The sequence below is a fragment of the Oncorhynchus tshawytscha genome, linkage group LG09 (genome assembly GCF_018296145.1).
Source record: "Oncorhynchus tshawytscha isolate Ot180627B linkage group LG09, Otsh_v2.0, whole genome shotgun sequence".
NCBI classification, from domain to species: domain Eukaryota; kingdom Metazoa; phylum Chordata; class Actinopteri; order Salmoniformes; family Salmonidae; genus Oncorhynchus; species Oncorhynchus tshawytscha.
Window position 1 is genome coordinate 58,653,589 of NC_056437.1, and position 21,244 is coordinate 58,674,832.

Below are 21,244 nucleotides of genomic sequence, written 5' to 3' on the forward strand. Positions count from 1 at the left end.
TCCGTTCACCTTCACACTCCTGGGCCAGACTACACTCAATCATATGACCTACTGAAGAGATGAGTCTTCAGTAAAGACTTGAAGGTTGAGACCGAGTCTGCGTCTCTCACATGGGTAGGCAGACCATTCCATAAAAATGGAGCTCTATAGGAGAAAGCCCTGCCTCCAGCTGTTTGCTTAGAAATTCTAGGGACATTTAGGAGGCCTGCGTCTTGTGACCGTAGCGTACGTGTAGGTATGTACAGTGCAGGACCAAATCGGAAAGATAGGTAGGAGCAAGCCCATGTAATGCTTTGTAGGTTAGCAGTAAAACATTGAAATCAGCCCTTGCCTTAACAGGAAGCCAGTGTAGGGAGGCTAGCACTGGAGTAATATGATCACATTTTTGGGTTCTAGTCAGGATTCTAGCAGCCATATTTAGCACTAACTGAAGTTTATTTAGTGCTTTATCCGGGTAGCCGGAAAGTAGAGCATTGCAGTAGTCTAACCTAGGAGCAACAAAAGCATGGATTAATTTTTCTGCATCATTTTTGGACAGAAAGTTTCAGATTTTTGCAATGTTACGTAGATGGAAAAAAGCTGTCCTTGAAACAGTCGTGATATGTTCGTCAAAAGAGAGATCAGGGTCCAGAGTAACGCCGAGGTCCTTCACAGTTTTATTTGAGACGACTGTACAACCAAGTTTAATTGTCAGATTCAACAGAAGATCTGTTTCTTGGGACCTAGAACAAGCATCTCTGTTTTGTCCAAGTTTAAAAGTAGGACGTTTGCAGCCATCCACTTCCTTATGTCTGAAACACAGGCTTCTAAGGAGAGCAATTTTGGGGCTTCACCATGTTTCATTGAAATGAACAGCTGTGTGTCATCCACATAGCAGTGAAAGTTAACATTATGGATTTCGAATTACATCCCCAAGAGGTAAAATATATAGTGAAAACAATAGCGGTCCTAAAACGGAACCTTGAGGAACACTGAGACAAATTCACAGAGACAAATTGATATCTTTCCGACAGATAAGATCTAAACCAGGCCAGAACTTGTCCGTGTAGACCAATTTGGGTTTCCAATCTCTCCAAAAGAATGTGGTGATCGATGGTATCAAGCAGCACTAAGGTCTAGGAGCACGAGGACAGATGCAGAGCCTCAGTCTGACGCCATTTAAAGGTCATTTACCACCTTCACAAGTGCAGTCTCAGTGCTATGATGGGGTCTAAAACCAGACTGAAGCATTTCGTATACATTGTTCGTCTTCAGGAAGGCAGTGAGCGCAACAGCCTTTTCAAAAAAAAATTGAGAGGAATGGAAGATTCGATATAGGCCGATAGTTTTGTTATATTTTCTGGGTCAAAGTTTGGCTTTTTCAAGAGAGGCTTTATTACTGCCACTTTTAGTGAGTTTGGTACACATCCTGTGGATAGAGAGTCGTTTATTATGTTCAACATAGGAGGGCCAAGCACAGGAAGCTGCCCTTTCAGTAGTTTAGTTGGAATAGGGTCCAGTATGCAGCTTGAAGGTTTAGAGGCCAATATTTATTTTCATCATTTGTATACCAGGGAGCTAGTTTCCTAGGATCAACCTAGGTCCTGGCAGAGTTGTGCAGACTCAAGACAACTGAGCTTTGGAGGAATACTCAGATTTAAAGAGGAGTCCGTAAATTGCTTTCTAATGATCATTACATTTTTCCTCAAAGAAGTTCATGAATTTATTACTGCTGAAGTGAAAGCCATCCTCTCTTGGGGAATGCTGCTTTTTAGTTAGCTTTGCGACAGTATCAAAAATACATTTAGGATTGTTCTTATTTTCCTCAATTAAGTTGGAAAAATAGGACGATCGAGCAGCAGTGAGGGCTCTTCAATACTGCACGGTACTGTCTTTCCAAGCTAGTCGGAAGACTTCCAGTTTGGTGTGGCGCCATTTCCGTTCCAATTTTCTGGAAGCTTGCTTCAGAGCTTGGCTATTTTCTGTATACCAGGGAGCTAGTTTCTTATGACCAATGTCATTAGTTTTTATTTGTGCAACTGCATCTAGGGTATTGCGCAAGGTTAAATTGAGTTCCTCAGTTAGGTGGTTAACTGATTTTTGTCCTCTAACATCCTTGGCAGAGGGAGTCTGGAAGGGCATCAAGGAATCTTTGGGTTGTCTGAGAATTCATAGCACGACTTTTGATGCTCCTTGGATGGGGTTTGAGCAGATTATTCCTTGCGATTGCAAACTATGATGTCATTCAAACGAGCCTAGCTTATTTTCAGCATAGAGGGAAGGTCTTCCACAGAGAAGAGTATAATTTTTATTTTATTTTTAAAAGACAATAAAAAAAATTAAAAAGACAAAGTTAACTCTGGGCAGAGATACAACATAACAAACATAATGGCACTTAGGCAATAAAAAGGTCTGAGGTGTCATGGCGACCTGAATACACAGTGAGGGAGGAGACAGACAAGGTAGCTAGATCAACAAGGAGCTATGCCAAGGCAAGGGTGAAAGATGGTCCTCTCTAACCAAAAACAAAGCAGCCCATTATCAGCCTCAAAAACTAATTCTGTGACATTTTTGCAAAAATATCTTCACAGCACATGAAGCTTATGTCAATACAAATCAGTCAATGGTAAAAGATGAGTTTCAACCATGTGATACTTACAGTGCTTTCAGAAAGTATTCACACCCCTTAACCTGTTTTGGAGACTGGTTATTGTTCGGAATTTCGGATGGCTGATGTGCACAAAGTAAACAGCCTGTTACTCGGGCCCAGAAGCTAGGATATACATATATTAGGTAGCATTGGATAGAAAACACTCTGACGTTTCTAAAACTGTCAAAATAATGTCTGTGAGTATAACAGAACTGATATGGCAGGCGAAAACCAGAAGAAAATCCATCCAGGATTTTTTGTTTTTGAGGTCACAGGCCATTTCAGTGCTAGTCTAAGGGAAATACAAATAGATAGGACCCAGATTGCAGTTCCTATGGCTTCCACTAGATGTCAACAGTCTTTAGAAAGAGTTTCAGGCTTGTTTTTTGAAATATGAGCAAGTATTTGGAAAAACTACATGGTGTCTCTCATTAAAAAAATAGTATTGTTGGCGCGTGAATGAGGTGCACGCTCTTCGTTATTTATCTTCCCTATTGAACATACTATTCTCCGTCTTAAATATGATAATTTATTTAGATATTAGAGTACCTGAGGATTAATTAGAAACATCGTTTGACTTGTTCAGACGAACAATACCGGTAACTTTTTGGATTCGTTTGTATGCATGTTGAACGAGTGGATGACTGAGATCATTGGCACCAACTAAACTGACTTTTTTGGATATAAAGAAAGACTTTATTGAACAAAATGACGATTCACTGTGTAGCTGGGACCATTGGGATTGCAAACAGAGGAAGATCTTCAAAGGTAAGTGATTTATTGAATCGCTATTTGTGATTTTGTGATGCCTGTGCTGGTTGAAAAAGTATTTTGATGTGGGGCACTGTCCTCAGATAATCGCATGGTATGCTTTTGCTGTAAAGCCTTTTTGAAATCTGACAACGCGGTTGGATTAACAAGAAGTTAAGCTTTTAAATGATGTATGACACTTGTATTTTCATGAATGTTTAATAATATGATTTTTGTATTTTGAATTTCACGCTCTGCAATTTCACCGGATGTTGTCGTAGGTGTCCCGCTAGCGGTTCATGCTGTTGTTGTGTTGCAAAGTGGAATGAAAATGTATTTCATTGTAATTCTTTGTCAACGATCTACACAAAATATTCTGTAATGTCAAAGTTTAAGAAAAATTATACAATTTGTAAAAAAATAAAACACTAATATATCTTGAAGAGATAAGTATTCAACCCCCTGAATCAATACATGTTAGAATCCCCTTTGGCATTGATTACAGCTGTAAGTCTTTCTGGATAAGTCTCTAAAAGCGTTCCAAACCTGGATTGTGCAACATTATTATTTTCAAAAATCTTCAAGCTCTGTCAAACTAGTTGTTGATCATTGCTACACAACCATTTTCTAGTCTTGTCATATATTTTCAAGCAGATTTAAGTCAAAACTGTAACTCATGAACATTCACTGTCTTCTTGGTATGCAACTCCAGAGTAACATTCACTGTCTTCTTGGTAAGAAACTTCCATGTAGATTTGGCTTTTTGTTCTAGGTTATTGTCCTGCTGAAAAGTGAATTCATCTCCCAGTGTCTGGTGGAAAGCAGACTGAACCAGGTTTTCCTCTAGGATTTTGCCTGTGCTTAGCTCTATTCAGTTTATTTTTATGCTGAAAACCTCCCCAGTCCTTAATGATTACAAGCATACCCATAACATGATGCAGCCACCACTGTGCTTGAAAATATGGAAAGTGGTACTCAGTAATGTGTTGTATTGGATTTGCCCCAAACATAACACTTTGCATTCAGGATAAAAAGTGAATTGCTTTGCCACATTTTTTTGCAGTATTACTTTGGTGCCTTGTTGCAAACAGGATGCATTTAAAAATATATATTTTTATTCTGTACCAGTGGTTGGAACAGAAATGATTTTCCAATATGAATTGTGACAAAGAATCTCAATTTAATCAATTTTAAATTCAGGCTGTAACACAAGAAAATATGGAAAAGGCCAAGGGATGTGAATACTTTCTGAAGGCACTGTATGTCAATACATTGCAGTTCTGTACCAGTGGTTGGACCAGAACTTATTTTCCAATTGTTTGGTTCTGAACAGAACCATAATTTTTTTCCATTCAATAGCTCAACATTTAATTACTTTACCAATCAGTGTGGAAAATCATTAAGAACAAATTGTGCTTTATCGTAACAGCATCATTTGATCATAATGAAAGACAAACATACACACTGTGCTGGCAGTCACTGAAATTTTGAGGGTGAGGAGAGAGGAAGCTTGCCTTGAAGCGCTGGGCATCTTGTTATGACATGCATGATCTGAATTAGGCCCACCGAATTGTACCTACGGAGGAGTGGCTTCTATGGAGGAACTTTGAATGTCTCTTAACTTCCGAGTTGGTTTAGCGTTAGACCAGAGCAAATGTTAGCTAGCTAGCTAACAAGCTTGTGTGTACAGAGCAGCACTAGAATTAAAAACACATCTTTACCTTTTTGTAGTTAATAAATCCAATGTGAAACGTTATAACTATAGTATCCTTAACTAGCATTGAAAAAGTCAATACATTTTTCTCTTATTAAACATCTCCCCCTAATTTCTGAATTATGTTTGTAATGTCATCAAGCTACAGTAACCTATGCTTCAGACGGCAGGGGCAGGTAGCAGGTATACGCACATTCACTGCTTTCACGTCTGCTCTCGCTCCCCTGCTCCGGCGCTCGACGTGGCTGGTTTACCAACCACCGGTCCTGGCAACCCATCATTACACACACCTGCGCCCCATCATGAGGCACAACCTGGACTCCATCACTACCCTGATTACTCCCCCTTTATCTTGCACTCCCTAGCATCTCTCTTCAGGTGGTATTCAAATCAAATCAAAGTGTATTTGTCACATACATGTGTTTAGCAGATGTTTTTGCGGGTGTAGAAAAATGCTTGTGTTTCTAGCTTCAACAGTGAAGTAATATCTAACAATTTCACAACAATACACACAAATCTAAAGTAAAGGAATAGAATTAAGAATATATAAATATTTGGGCAGTGTCAGAGCGGCATAGACCACAGTGGAATAGGATAGAATACAGTATATACATAAGAGATGAGTAATGCATTTAAAAAAAAAACATTATTAAAGTGGCCAGTGATTTCAAGTCTATGTATATAGGGCAGCAGCCTCTAATGTGCTAGTGATGGCTATTTAACAGTCTGATGGCCTTGAGATAGAAGCTGTTTTTCCGTTTCTCTTTCCCAGCTTTGATGCAGCTGTATTGACCTTGCCTTCTGGATGATAGCGGGGTGAACAGCCAGTGGCTCAGGTGGATTTTGTCCTTGATGATTGTTTTGGCCATCCTGTGACTTCGGGTGCTGTAGGTGTCAGGTAATTTGCCCCCGGTGATGCATTGGCAGACCTCACCACCCTCTGGAGAGCCCTGCAGTTGTGGGTGGTGCAGATGCCATACCAGGCGGTGATACAGCCCAACAGGATGCTCTCAATTGTGCATTTGTAAAAGATTGTGAGGGTTTTAGGTGCCAAGCCAAATTTCTTCAGCCTTCTGAGGTTGAAGAGACGCTGTTACGCCTTCTTCACCACACTGTCTGTGTGGGTGGACCATTTCAGTTTGTCAGTGACGTGTACGCCGAGGAACTTGAAGCTTTCATGTCAGATGCTTTTCGCTTTATGTTCATTATTATTACTAAACTCACCACCTGCACTTGCTTCCTGACTCCTGACAGCGTCATCATTACAACTAGCAAAGATTTCCAGCTGGCAGGCAGGCACTGGAATACGTTTCTGAGTGACAGAGTGAGGGCTTTACATAGGCACTTTGTCACGATTGTTGTGGGACTAGAAAAATATAACATTATTAACCGGTTCCCATGCTTTTAAAATAATGGTTCTGTTCCAGAACAGTCAATTAGGAAAATTTCAAGAACTTTGAAAGTTTCTTCAAGTGCAGTCTCAAAAACCATAAAGGGCTATGATGAAACTAGCTCTCATGAGGATCACCACAGGAAAGGAAGACCCAGAGTTAGCTCTGTTGCAGAGTATAAGTTCATTAGAGTTACAGAAAATGCAGCCGAAATAAATGCTTCACAGAGTTCAAGTAACAGACACATCTCAACATCAACTGTTCAGAGGAGACTCTGAATCAGGCCTTCATGGTCGAATTGCTGCAAAGAAAACACTACTAAAGGACACCAATAAGAAGAAAAGACTTGCTTGGACCAAGAAACACAAGCAATGGACATTAGCCTCTTTGGGCTAGGGGGCAGTATTTTCACGTCTGGATGAAAAGCGTGCCCAAAGTAAACTTCCTGTTACTCAGGCCCAAAAGCTAGGATATGCATACAATTGGTAGATTTGGATAGAAAACACAAAAGTTTCTAAAACTGTTAAAATTGTGTCTGTGAGTATAACAGAACTGATATGGCAGGCAAAACCCCGAGGATAACCCCGGCCTGGTTGAAATATGTTTTTCATGCTTTTGAATGCGGGGTGCTGTCCTCAGATAATCGCATGGTGTGCTTTCGCCGTAAAGCCTTTTTGAAATCTGACACAGCGGCTGGATTAACAAGAAGTTAAGCTTTAAAGAAGTTAAGCTTAATTTTGATATATTATACTTGTGATTTTATGAAAGTTAAATATTTATAATTCTGTAGTTTGTATTTCGCACTCTGCAATTTCACTGGATGTTGGCCAGGTGGGACAGTAGCTACCCATATGAAGTTAATGGAAGCCTCTGAAATATAATTCAGTTAGAATCAGGAATTCCCCAAGGTAGCTGTTTAGGCCCTTTGCTTTTTAATTTTTTTACTAACGACATGCCACTGACTTTGAGTAAAGCCAAAGTGTCTATGTATGCAGATGACTCAACACTATACATGTCAGCTACTACAGCGACTGAAATGACTGCAACACTCAACAAAGGCTGCAGTTAGTTTCAGAGTGGGTGGCAAGTAATAAGTTAGCCTTAAATATTTTTAAAACTAAAAGCATCGTATTTGGAACAAAACACTAAACCTCAACTAAATCTTGTGATAAAAAATGTGGAAATTGAGCAAGTTGAGATGACTAAACTGCTTGGAGTAACACTAGAATGTAAACTGTCATGGTCAAAACATATTGATGCAGTAGTAGCTATGGGGAGAAGTTTGTTTATAATAAAGAGATGCTCTGCCTTAAAAACGCTATCAACAAGGCAGGTCCTGCAGTCCTAGTTTTGTCGCACCTTGACTACTGTTCAGTCGTGTGGTCAGGTACCACATAAACACATGGAAGTCCATGGAGAATATGAGCACCTCCTCCCAGCTTCCCACTGCATTGAGGCTAGGAAACACTGTCCGATAACACCACCGATAAATCTACGATAATCAAAAATTTCAATAAGCATTTTTCTACGGCTGGCCATGCTTTCCACCTGGCTACCCCTACCCCGGTCAACAGCTCTGTACCCCCCACAGCAACTTGCCCAAGCCTCCCCATTTCTACCCAAATCCAGATAGCTGTTGTTCTGAAAGAGCTGCAAAATCTGGACCCCTGCAAATCAGCTGGGCTAAACAATCTGGACACTCTCTTTCTAAAATTATCCGCCGCAATTGTTGCAACCCCTATTACTAGCCTGTTCAACTTCTCTTTCGTATCATCTGAGATTCCCAAAGACTGGACAACTGTCACGGTCATCCCCCTCTTCAAAGGGGGAGACACTCTAGACCCAAATTGTTACAGACCTATATCTATCCAACCCTGCCTGTCTAAGGTCTTCGCAAGCCAAGTTAACAAACAGATCACCAACAATATAAAATCCCACCGTACCTTCTCTGCTATGCAATCTGGTTTCAGAGCTGGTCATGGGTGCACCTCAGCCACGCTCAAGGTCCTAAACGATATCATAACCGCCATCGATAAAAGACAATACTGTCCAGCAGTATTCATCGAACTGGCCATCACCACATTCTTATTGGCAGACTGAACAGCCTTGGTTTCTCAAATGACTGCCTCGCCTGGTTCACCAACTACTTCTCAGACAGAGTTCAGTGTGTCAAATCGGAGGGCATGTTGTCCGGACCTCTGGCAGTCTCTACAGGGGTGCCACAGGGTTCAATTCTCGGGCCGACTCTTTTCTCTGTATACATCAATGATGTCGCACTTGCTACTGGTGATTCTCTGATCCATCTCTACGCAGACGACACCATTCTGCATACTTCTGGCCTTTCTTTGGACACTGTGTTAACTAACCTCCAGATGAGCTTAAATGCCATACAACTCTCCTTCCGTGGCCTCCAATTGTCTACAACAGCAACAAGTGCCAAACGACTACGCTAAACTTGCCACAGCTTTGAAATTAGAGTTCAGTTGCTCTGTGACTCGCAAACACGATAGCTCACTGGCTAACATTGTCAAACAAGCTCGGAATGAACACCCACAAGCTTACTATCATAGGCTTTGTTCAGCTTACTTTGGCCTACTCACTGAAACAGGAATGGAAGAGCTGTTACCATTCAAACAAATGTTTCTGTCAAACATGTATCCCACCTTCATTACCTACTTGGGCCCTACAACCCACGTTGGTTTGGCTATCTTACAACTCAGAGAGCTTGCAAGCACAGCTTTTGAGGCATCCAAAGCTCACAACACTAAAAGCCCTGACCACCGGTTTTGAAGTTTGACCAGAAGCACTCACTCCAGTTAGAGGGTGCATTATCAGGTATTGGAGCGTTGATAGATGACGCACAACAGCAGCTTCTACCACAAAACCACAAATCCAATAACCTCTGCGGATGAAATCACCGTTGTCATCAAAACGACTACCGCTACAATTGACCTGTTCACTACGTTCGGGTGCAACAATATCGCTCATCTCTCAAACATTGTTCAATGATCTCAAAAGGGCTTTGAAGCAAAATAAACGTTGGTTAAAAGTGGAATGATGCAACACTACACTTCGAGGTTTCACTCAGACTACCCTCGCCTCTCACATTGAGAGTCATGCTGAAACTACACTTCCAGGATGGATCACTAGTTCACCCTGTGTATGTTACCAGCCTCGAATCTGAACCCCTGCTACTCAGAGCAGACTAATTACTTAAAAATCATACAATGTGATTTTCTGGATTTTTGTTTTAGATTCCGTCTCTCACAGTTGAAGTGTACCTATGATAAAAATGACAGACCTCTACATGCTTTGTAAGTAGAAAAACCTGCAAAATCGGCAGTGTATCAAATACTTGTTCTCCCCACTGTATATAACCTTTATTTAACTAGGCAAGTCAGTTAAAAACCTCTTAGAGCGGAACATTCGGTGAAATCAGAGCTCGCCAAATTCAAAATACAAAATCGTAATATTAAACATTTGTTTAAAAGCTTAACTTTCTTGTTAATCCAGCCGCTTTGTCAGATTTCAAAAAGGCTTTACGGCAAAAGCATACCATGCGATTATCTGAGGACAGTGCCCCGCGTACAAAAGCATTACAAACATTTTCCAACCAAGTCAGAAATAGCGTTAAAATAAATCACTTACCTTTGAAGATATTCCTCTTTTCACAATCCCAAGGGGATAACAAATGGTCTTTTTGTTCGATAAAGTCCTTCTTTATATCCCAAAAAAGTCAGTTTAGTTAGCGCGCTTGATTCAGTAATCCACCGGTTTCCCTCGTTCAAAATGCATACAAATGAATCCCAAAGGTTACCAATAAACTTAGTCCAAACAAGTCAAACAACATTTCTAATCATTCCCCAGGTACCCTAATAGGTAAATAAACGATTAAATTTAAGACAGAGAAGAGTATGTTCATTACCGGAGATAAATAACGAAGTGCGCGCCCTCACCGACTTGCGCCACAACACTACAGCCAAAATGGGAGCCACGTAGAAAAGCTACAAATTCTAGCTCATTTGTCAAAAAACAAGCCTGAAACTCTTTCTAAAGACTGTTGACATCTACTGGAAGCCCTAGGAACTACAACCTGGGAGGATTTCATTTGATATTCCCATAGACAGCCATTATAATGAGTGGTGAGCTCAACATCAAAAAAATTCCCGGATGGATTCTCCTCGGTTTTCGCCTGCTATATCAGTTCTGTTATAATCACAGACATTATTTTAACAGTTTCGGAAACTTTAGTGTTTGCTATCCAATACTACCTAGCTTCTGGGCCTGAGTAACAGGCCGTTTACTTTGGGCACGTCAGTCATCCGAAATACCGAATACTGCCACCGGCCCACAAGAAGTTAAGAACAAATTCTTAATTACAATGACAGCCTACCAGGGAACAGTGGGTTAACGGCATTGTTCAGGGGAAGAACGACAGATTTTTACCTTGTCAGCTTGGGGATTCGATCCAGCAACCTTTCAGCTAGTGGCCCAAAGCTCTAACTACTTGGCTACCTGCCACCCCTGATAACAGTAATGTTGTTGTGAAGTAGCATTAACGTTAGTTTTAACGTGCATTACAGGCATTGATATTTATGCTTACTAAATATTGGTGGGTCAAGTTGTCCGTCGTCATCATAGGGGTTATGGAAAGCGGCAAACTGCTGGGGAATCATCTCGTATATCTTCTGGGTGATATAGGATCAATTCCCTTGGATGGAGGCCCCCCTCCGGCTCCGGTCAGAAATAGCCCCCCCTTTTGGCTTTTAATTTTTTTTTCCAGCACGCTTTCATCCGATTTGGGTCCCTCTTCTCTTTAATCTGTGTCAATCCATTACATTTGTCGCATAAAATGGCCCAGGTGTCTTGCTTCTTTTTGACAGTCATGATGTCTGTCTATTTATCCTTCAGTACGTTACAACATTCCTCCATCAGCTCCGACAAGAGTATTTTTTCATAAACAGAGAAATCTGAACTTCTTTGACGTGCCGTGATCAGGTGGCACGGACAAATAATAAATGGCTAAATAACATTAAGTAATGACAATAAATAATATTGTATGCTAGCTAGCTTGGTTTATAAACTATCTAGCTACAGTAGCTAACTAATTCATTTTCTGTCTAGTACTGTCAAATAACGGATTTTATTTCAAATCAGCCAACCCATGAGAACCTTTCACGATGGAGTTGCAGTAGTTCTAACGTTAAAATAATAACAATGTATCAAGGAACAGCAACTTTGTGGCCTCATTTATACCTCATGCCTTTTGCACACAATGTATATAGACTCCCCTTTTTTCTACTGTGTTATTGACTTGTTAATTGTTTACTCCATGTGTAACTCTGTGTTGTCTGTTCACACTGCTATGCTTTATCTTGGCCAGGTCGCAGTTGCAAATGAGAACTTGTTCTCAACTAGCCTACCTGGTTAAATAAAGGTGAAATAAAAAATATAAAAAATGAAGTAGGCTAGCTACTTCGTTTCAACTCACGAAACACCTCATATATGTCAAATGTCTCTAATCATAGTTTAAAACCGTTAATCATAGATTTACTGATCCAGATTTAAAATTAAGTGGTGCAACACATCTCTGATTAATTATAAACCTAGATATACAAAACCTAGATTAACTCTAATCCTAGATTAATTTAAACCATATTGGTGCTACCCACCCCTTGACTATTTCCAAATGTTGTTATGTTACAGCCTTATTTTAAAATGCATTAAATCGTTTTTTCCCTGATCAATATACACACAATACCTCATAATAACAAAGTAAAAACAGTTTACAGCTTTGAGTATTCTTGGGTACACAGCAAATTTGAAAGTGTTAATTTAACACCAGGCGTGTTCATTTTAACACTTGTGCAGTGTTTATATAGGTCCACTCTCATCAGTGTTAATTGAACCATTTTTGTAGTGTTAATATTGAAACACTGTCTGATGTTGTTCAAATGTCCCATGGGAGTGTTTTTTCAACACCCTCAGTATTAAGCAGCAACACATTTCAGTGTTGAGGATCAACTCTAGAGAATGCATCCTGTATCTGAATTGACACCAGGAAGTGCTAAATATTCACACTAGGAAATAACAATTTTTTGTATGGTTCTTTCCCACTCATAAATCATGCCTGCAAGTTGTAGGCGAGTTAAACAGGAGAAATAAAGGATTCCGTACAAGAGTAGTGATTCTGCTTTGTTTAATTTATTTAGGCCAAAGTCAAAAACAGTGCATCATAATGAAAACAGTGCATCACAGGCTCCTCAGAATGAAAACAGTGCATCACAGACTCCTCAGAATGAAAACAAGTGCATCACAGGCTCCTCAGAATGAAAACAGTGCATCACAGGTGCCTCAATACATACGAGAACTATAGTATTTGCAGAGTTTTTATTTAACAAGTGGAAGTCCTCCTAAGACTACGTATGCTGTTTTCTTGACAAAGTTGCCAATAATCTGACTAGTAATTCAATCATGTCAAACAAATGAACAACATAAAGGCTCTCATCAAAACCATAAGCACTTTGAAGGACAAAAGGCTTTTTAAAATGTCAGATCCTCAACTTTTACAACAACTTTGTCATCAACATTATCAAACACAATGAATGCATGTTAATATTCACTGAACTTATCAGTATGCAACTTGTCCAGCAATAGGTATACAATATTGTAAACCACAATGATCATACACTGTAAAAAATGACCCACGGGCTTAGTAAATATTGCAAAAGAAAATCAATGATTTTTACTTAAAATAATAGGTTTATGGTTTTACTGGAATATAATACTTCATTTATATGGGTTGAAAAAGACTGGCATTTGCAAATAAAAATCTAAGGTAATATGCTGCTAAATTATAACGAATGTTTCTAAGTAACAACCAACAACTTAAAAATATGATATTCAAAGTGTAATTGTTATGTTGGACTGACATGCTAAATCTAGTTCTGAATGTCAATTGTGCTTGGAACATTTCAAACTTTGTCTTGATCTTTCTCCTCTGGAATGGCTATGCGGCAGGTAAGGACCAAATTATAACTTGGAATGTTTTTTTATTTATTTTATTTTACCTTTATTTAACCAGGTAGGCAAGTTGAGAACAAGTTCTCATTTACAATTGCGACCTGGCCAAGATAAAGCAAAGCAGTTCGACAGATACAACGACACAGAGTTACACATGGAGTAAAACAAACATACAGTCAATAATACAGTATAAACAAGTCTATATACAATGTGAGCAAATGAGGTGAGAAGGGAGGTAAAGGCAAAAAAGGCCATGGTGGCAAAGTAAATACAATATAGCAAGTAAAACACTGGAATGGTAGTTTTGCAATGGAAGAATGTGCAAAGTAGAAATAAAAATAATGGGGTGCAAAGGAGCAAAATAAATAAATAAATAAAAATTAAATACAGTTGGGAAAGAGGTAGTTGTTTGGGCTAAATTATAGGTGGGCTATGTACAGGTGCAGTAATCTGTGAGCTGCTCTGACAGTTGGTGCTTAAAGTTAGTGAGGGAGATAAGTGTTTCCAGTTTCAGAGATTTTTGTAGTTCGTTCCAATCATTGGCAGCAGAGAACTGGAAGGAGAGGCGACCAAAGAAAGAATTGGTTTTGGGGGTGACTAGAGAGATATACCTGCTGGAGCGTGTTGCTACAGGTGGGAGATGCTATGGTGACCAGCGAGCTGAGATAAGGGGGGACTTTACCTAGCAGGGTCTTGTAGATGACATGGAGCCAGTGGGTTTGGCGACGAGTATGAAGCGAGGGCCAGCCAACGAGAACGTACAGGTCGCAATGGTGGGTAGTATATGGGGCTTTGGTGACAAAACGGATTGCACTGTGATAGACTGCATCCAATTTGTTGAGTAGGGTATTGGAGGCTATTTTGTAAATGACATCGCCAAAGTCGAGGATTGGTAGGATGGTCGGTTTTACAAGGGTATGTTTGGCAGCATGAGTGAAGGATGCTTTGTTGCGAAATAGGAAGCCAATTCTAGATTTAACTTTGGATTGGAGATGTTTGATATGGGTCTGGAAGGAGAGTTTACAGTCTAACCAGACACCTAAGTATTTGTAGTTGTCCACGTATTCTAAGTCAGAGCCGTCCAGAGTAGTGATGTTGGACAGGCGGGTAGGTGCAGGTAGCGATCGGTTGAAGAGCATGCATTTAGTTTTACTTGTATTTAAGAGCAATTGGAGGCCACGGAAGGAGAGTTGTATGGCATTGAAGCTTGCCTGGAGGGTTGTTAACACAGTGTCCAAAGAAGGGCCGGAAGTATACAGAATGGTGTCGTCTGCGTAGAGGTGGATCAGAGACTCACCAGCAGCAAGAGCGACCTCATTGATGTATACAGAGAAGAGAGTCGGTCCAAGAATTGAACCTTGTGGTACCCCCATAGAGACTGCCAGAGGTCCGGACAGCAGACCCTCCGATTTGACACACTGAACTCTATCAGAGAAGTAGTTGGTGAACCAGGCGAGGCAATCATTTGAGAAACCAAGGCTGTCGAGTCTGCCGATGAGGATGTGGTGATTGACAGAGTCGAAAGCCTTGGCCAAATCAATGAATACGGCTGCACAGTAATGTTTCTTATCGATGGCGGTTAAGATATCGTTTAGGACCTTGAGCGTGGCTGAGGTGCACCCATGACCAGCTCTGAAACCAGATTGCACAGCAGAGAAGGTATGGTGAGATTCGAAATGGTCGGTAATCTGTTTGTTGACTTGGCTTTCGAAGACCTTAGAAAGGCACGGTAGGATAGATATAGGTCTGTAGCAGTTTGGGTCAAGAGTGTCCCCCCTTTGAAGAGGGGGGATGACCGCAGCTGCTTTCCAATCTTTGGGAATCTCAGACGACACGAAAGAGAGGTTGAACAGGCTAGTAATAGGGGTGGCAACAATTTCGGCAGATAATTTTAGAAAGAAAGGGTCCAGATTGTCTAGCCTGGCTGATTTGTAGGGGTCCAGATTTTGCAGCTCTTTCAGAACATCAGCTGAATGGATTTGGGAGAAGGAGAAATGGGGAAGGCTTGGGCGAGTTGCTGTTGGGGATGCAGTGCTGTTGACCGGGGTAGGAGTAGCCAGGTGGAAAGCATGGCCAGCCGTAGAAAAATGCTTATTGAAATTCTCAATTATGGTGGATTTATCAGTGGTGACAGTGTTTCCTATCTTCAGTGCAGTGGGCAGCTGGGAGGAGGTGTTCTTATTCTCCATGGACTTTACAGTGTCCCAGAACTTTTTTGAGTTAGTGTTGCAGGAAGCAAATTTCTGCTTGAAAAAGCTAGCCATGGCTTTTCTAACTGCCTGTGTATAATGGTTTCTAGCTTCCCTGAACAGCTGCATATCACGGGGGCTGTTCGATGCTAATGCAGAACGCCATAGGATGTTTTTGTGTTGGTTAAGGGCAGTCAGGTCTGGGGAGAACCAAGGGCTATATCTGTTCCTGGTTCTAAATTTCTTGAATGGGGCATGTTTATTTAAGATGGTCAGGAAGGCATTTAAAAAAAATATCCAGGCATCCTCTACTGACGGGATGAGATCAATATCCTTCCAGGATACCCCGGCCAGGTCGATTAGAAAGGCCTGCTCGCAGAAGTGTTTAAGGGAGCGTTTTACAGTGATGAGTGGAGGTCGTTTGACCGCTGACCCATTACAGATGCAGGCAATGAGGCAGTTGGTTGAAGACAGCAGAGGTGTATTTAGAGGGGAAGTTGGTTAGGATGATATCTATGAGGGTGCCCGTGTTTAAGGCTTTGGGGAGGTACCTGGTAGGTTCATTGATAATTTGTGTGAGATTGAGGGCATCAAGTTTAGATTGTAGGATGGCTGGGGTGTTAAGCATGTTCCAGTTTAGGTCGCCTAGCAGCACGAACTCTGAAGATAGATGGGGGGCAATCAGTTCACATATGGTGTCCAGAGCACAGCTGGGGGCAGAGGGTGGTCTATAGCAGGCGGCAACGGTGAGAGACTTGTTTTTAGAGAGGTGGATTTTTAAAAGTAGAAGTTCAAATTGTTTGGGTACAGACCTGGATAGTAGGACAGAACTCTGCAGGCTATCTTTGCAGTAGATTGCAACACCGCCCCCTTTGGCAGTGTAGTTGGATCCCTCTTCATGGCGAAATGATTTGTGGAAAACGTTAGATAATATTCTTCAAGTACTTTGGCTATATTGCCAGAGCATGTTATATTTGCACGTTGATAAGCTAGCTAGTTAACGGCCGTAATGTCTGTACAGTTAGCTAGTGGTGGGCATGGTACTAGCTAGTAAGTTAGCAGTGCACGCTGCCTTCACGCTGTTTCTAACCTTTGTCATTTTTGTGTACGTTTTATATTAACCCGAAATAGCTATGTAACATTATCTACCTAGCTTACAAAAAATGCATAGTCAGTAAACATTACAGTAGAACTGAAAACATGGTGCCCCTGCAATTTAATGTTTTCCTGCTAGGAAAGCTAGCCAGGCAGAGACAGGAATGAACAAAACGTAGCTAGCTATCTAGCTACACCTAGCTATCCAGCGACACCTAACTATCCAGCTACACCTGTTCTTGCAGAAACCTTTTTGTTCATGTATTCACAACATGTTCAAGGCAGCACAGCAAACGTTGACCTTTACATTGACCTTGTGTATCTAGTCAATAATCTAACAGCCAAACTTGCTAAATGAAATAACTGGGCTGGCTAGTAAGATAACAAGCAGATCTTTGAAGTCAGCAAGGATTGCGATGTTTCTGCTAGCTATCTAAAGCTGGAGTTTTATTTTCCTAACATTGTCATAGATTTTAATACAACTCCTCTTCTTTAGGTAACGTTATAGGTATTCACGTATTCAGACGTTCCTGAGTACTGGACAGACCATTTTTTCCAGAATACAAAGACAAGGTTTGTAAATATATTCAAATGTCTGTGTGTTTTGATTGTAGCTCCCATTAGGGCTTATAGGGCCCTATGATTTCCGCAATGCGGAAAACTCAGACGGAATCCAGAAATTTAAACGGAATACCCCTCGGACAGGATACGCAGGATATTTTTATTACAGTAACCCAACATTAGTGTGAATAATAGGTATTAGATACAGTATATACTGTATTTTTAAAATCGACCAAATGGATTGAACAAGTTAGGCAACAAAAAGTTAACACGAGCTCGATTAGTGTTTTACACAATGCTTTGTCGCCCAGGCAGGTATTAACAATGTGTGTCTTCCTTATTTTAGAATGAGATAGCATAGGGGATGTTAGTAATAATGTTTTAAGCTTATATACACACAGAAATAATAGATTCATCTAAATTCTGTAGGGATCAGGTGGCACATGCAATGTAAGATCTGCAGTTTTGCTGCATTCAAACAAACATAACTTTTGAAGCGCTATAGCATGGACATAAGGCATGGACATAATCAACCACTGCCCTGCCTCCCCCAGATTGCATCTGTTCCTTCAAAACATGGGGTTCCCATAAGGTACATTTGTCGAGGAAACACACAACTGACAAGTCAGTAAGGCCAGGAGAGGTCTTTTCTTATAAATGTGAAATTTGCAGAGCTTGCAGTTTCTCAACAGAAAAATATTTTTGGAACACCTAGTCATCTAAAGAAACACGAAACTGTCCTCTGCGGAGCTACTGGGAGAAGTACAAATATGTGACAACCAAAACATTGTGAGTGCCAAAATGGCAATGACCGTCTCATATCGAAGACAAGATGTCGTTCAGGCCCTTCCTGTGAAGGACTTCAAAGAAAGATGGCCAGCCCTATTTGAGCCCACTCAGGTACAAAATGCAGCTGAATAAGAATAGTCAATGTAGGTCAAAAATGTATATGATTGAAATATTTTGTGTTGTTTTGACCTAATATTCAGTGAAGCAAAAAAATTGTCAATTTGGCCCCATACTCCATTTTGGATTTGAGATTTGTTTTTAAACAATTAAATAGGCATTAAAGATTAGCCTGAACATTCTCACTCTGCATATGCTTTGGGAGGGGTTTCCCAATAGCATTATGACTCTCAGATCATCTTCTGTCCTTATTGGTTCAGAATTCTCTCCCTCAGATTAAGGAAGAGTTCAGAAGAATTACAACTGTTGCTCGAGCCCACCTTTATGCAGAAGCTGGACGAATTTACACCAAAACTATTGGACTTGTTTAAGCCAAAAGGAGGTGCTGTCAAGGCGGACATGCAGAACATCCTTGAAGTTCTGTACGGGGTATGCACAGTACCACCTTCACAATAGTATATAGGTTATACTGTGTATTTATTTCCCGGTATTAAATGCAATTATTTGTATAACATCATATTACAGTGCAACACCATCCAGGAAAGAAGAGACAGTGTGATCCGTGGCCTGATCATATACCTCGGCGAGAGGGTTGAAGACCTGATCACAGAATACAAGGTAAAGGGTTTTATTTTTGTATCTTTATTTATCTCTAAATTAAGTATATTCCTTTGTTTCCCTCTCTCCCACCTCACACAGTTAATCTAGTTGCACAGTTAATCTAGTAACCTAGTCTGTTATTTCTTCATTTTTTTCACTCAGGATGCTGACGATACCGTGATTCGAGAGGACCTCTTTCAGCATGTGATGAAAGTGTTCACTGTGAAGGATCTGCACCAGAATATAGAGCATGGGATCTGCATTGAAGGAGCAGAGGTCCTGGCTGGTATTCCCAGTGTTAGTCATGTACGTTGCTTATGGACCTCATCTATGGCTTAAATCTAAGGTACCCCAAAGAACTGAAATATACCTTTGAGGTGTTCCAAAAATAATTATTGGAACTTGATGATCTCAGGACCTCCCCACGGGTCCAAGCTCTAAAGATGAAGTTACTTGTTTTCAGAGATATCTAAAGATATCTATGAGAACTCTCAAAGGGCCACTCACAAACTGTGGTCCAACCCCTACTCAATAAGTTGAAAAGCTAGTTGATAGGTGGTATAGGAGCTACAGTTCACATTATGCTCTTTGTCAGGTGAAGTCATAAAAGACATAGTCAATTCCTGTTTAAAAAACAGCTTTGGTTTAAAACTTACTCCATATGCACTAGTGGATATTTGAGATAGCTTGCACCTGCCAAATAATCTGGATGTTACTTTACCTAAGGAAACAAGGTGAAGTTATACCCAGAATGCTTATACCTGTCAAAATAATATGTCCATATGGGCTTCACAAGTGAAAATGGTGTCCGGTTTAAGGGATAATTTGGCACATATTTTGTAACAATATGTGCAATGTATGGTTTGAAAACCCATGTTTTGATGAATCTAAAAGTTTGAATGAGGTTGTATTTGAGCTAAAGTTCGGTTGGCCGTTTTATGTGTGGATGAATTGTCGGAGTGAAGGTCCTTGTGCATTTCAGGTAAAATAACAACTCAAATGTTTATATCCCAGGGCAAATTTGGGGGGATAAATTTATGCACGATAGCGCACACGCGCAGCCGGTTTGGGTTCCATGTTAGACATTTCTATCGAATAGAACCGGCAAAGGTAATGACCACTGAAGGACTCTGAAACCAAGGACTGCATGCATCCCCAAATTGTCTCCAGTTATTTGGCAGATAGTTTATGGCACTATCAGTTAAAAAAGGCAAAAATTCTCAAACTATTTGATTTAAGAAAATCTACCGAAATCCAAAAGGATCAGAGTCAGGCTGTACCATTAGGTGATTTCAACCATGTGTGTTGAGTTCACGAGGCCCACTAACATTAATGGTGCAGCAGGTGCATGATGTTAATTGGGGTGACCTAGCCTCATTTGGTGCAGGATGTGGCTAGTCAGGAAGTGAATGTAACAGCATGGCTAATATCAATATCAAATCAAATTTATTTATATAGCCCTTCGTACATCAGCTGATATCTCAAAGTGCTGTACAGAAACCCAGCCTAAAACCCCAAACAGCAAGCAATGCAGGTGTAGAAGCACGGTGGCTAGGAAAAACTCCCTAGAAAGGCCAAAACCTAGGAAGAAACCTAGAGAGGAACCAGGCTATGTGGGGTGGCCAGTCCTCTTCTGGCTGTGCCGGATGGAGATTATAACAGAACATGGCCAAGATGTTCAAATGTTCATAAATGACCAGCATGGTCATATAATAATAAGGCAGAACAGTTGAAACTGGAGCAGCAGCACGGTCAGGTGGACTGGGGACAGCAAGGAGTCATCATGTCAGGTAGTCCTGGGGCATGGTCCTAGGGCTCAGGTCCTCCGAGAGAGAGAAAGAAAGAGAGAATTAGAGAGAGCATATGTGGGGTGGCCAGTCCTCTTCTGGCTGTGCCGGGTGGAGATTATAACAGAACATGGCCAAGATGTTCATAAATGACCAGCATGGTCGAATAATAATAAGGCAGAACAGTTGAAATTGGAGCAGCAGCACGGCCAAGTGGACTGGGGACAGCAAGGAGTCATCATGTCAGGTAGTCCTGGGGCATGGTCCTAGGGCTCAGGTCAGTTGAACAATACATTTATTTTCCAAACTTAGATTGTTTGTCAGCCAAAAATGGTTAGCTAGCTATATAGCTACCTACAACCTCAACATCTTGTAACTAAGCTCGAACGTTAGCTAGCGCACGTGGTCAGAGTGATAGCATGTCCTTTTCATAGGAGTCGAGACTCGCAACAACAGAGGCCGTGTCACAAAGCTACTTGTGTTGCACAACACATTTATTCTGAGGTCTTGCCTGATGAGCTGTGAAAATAGCAAGTCGAGTAAATTCAATATTTTTTTAGAGATCGCTAAACCATTGCGATCACATTGCTGGACATGTT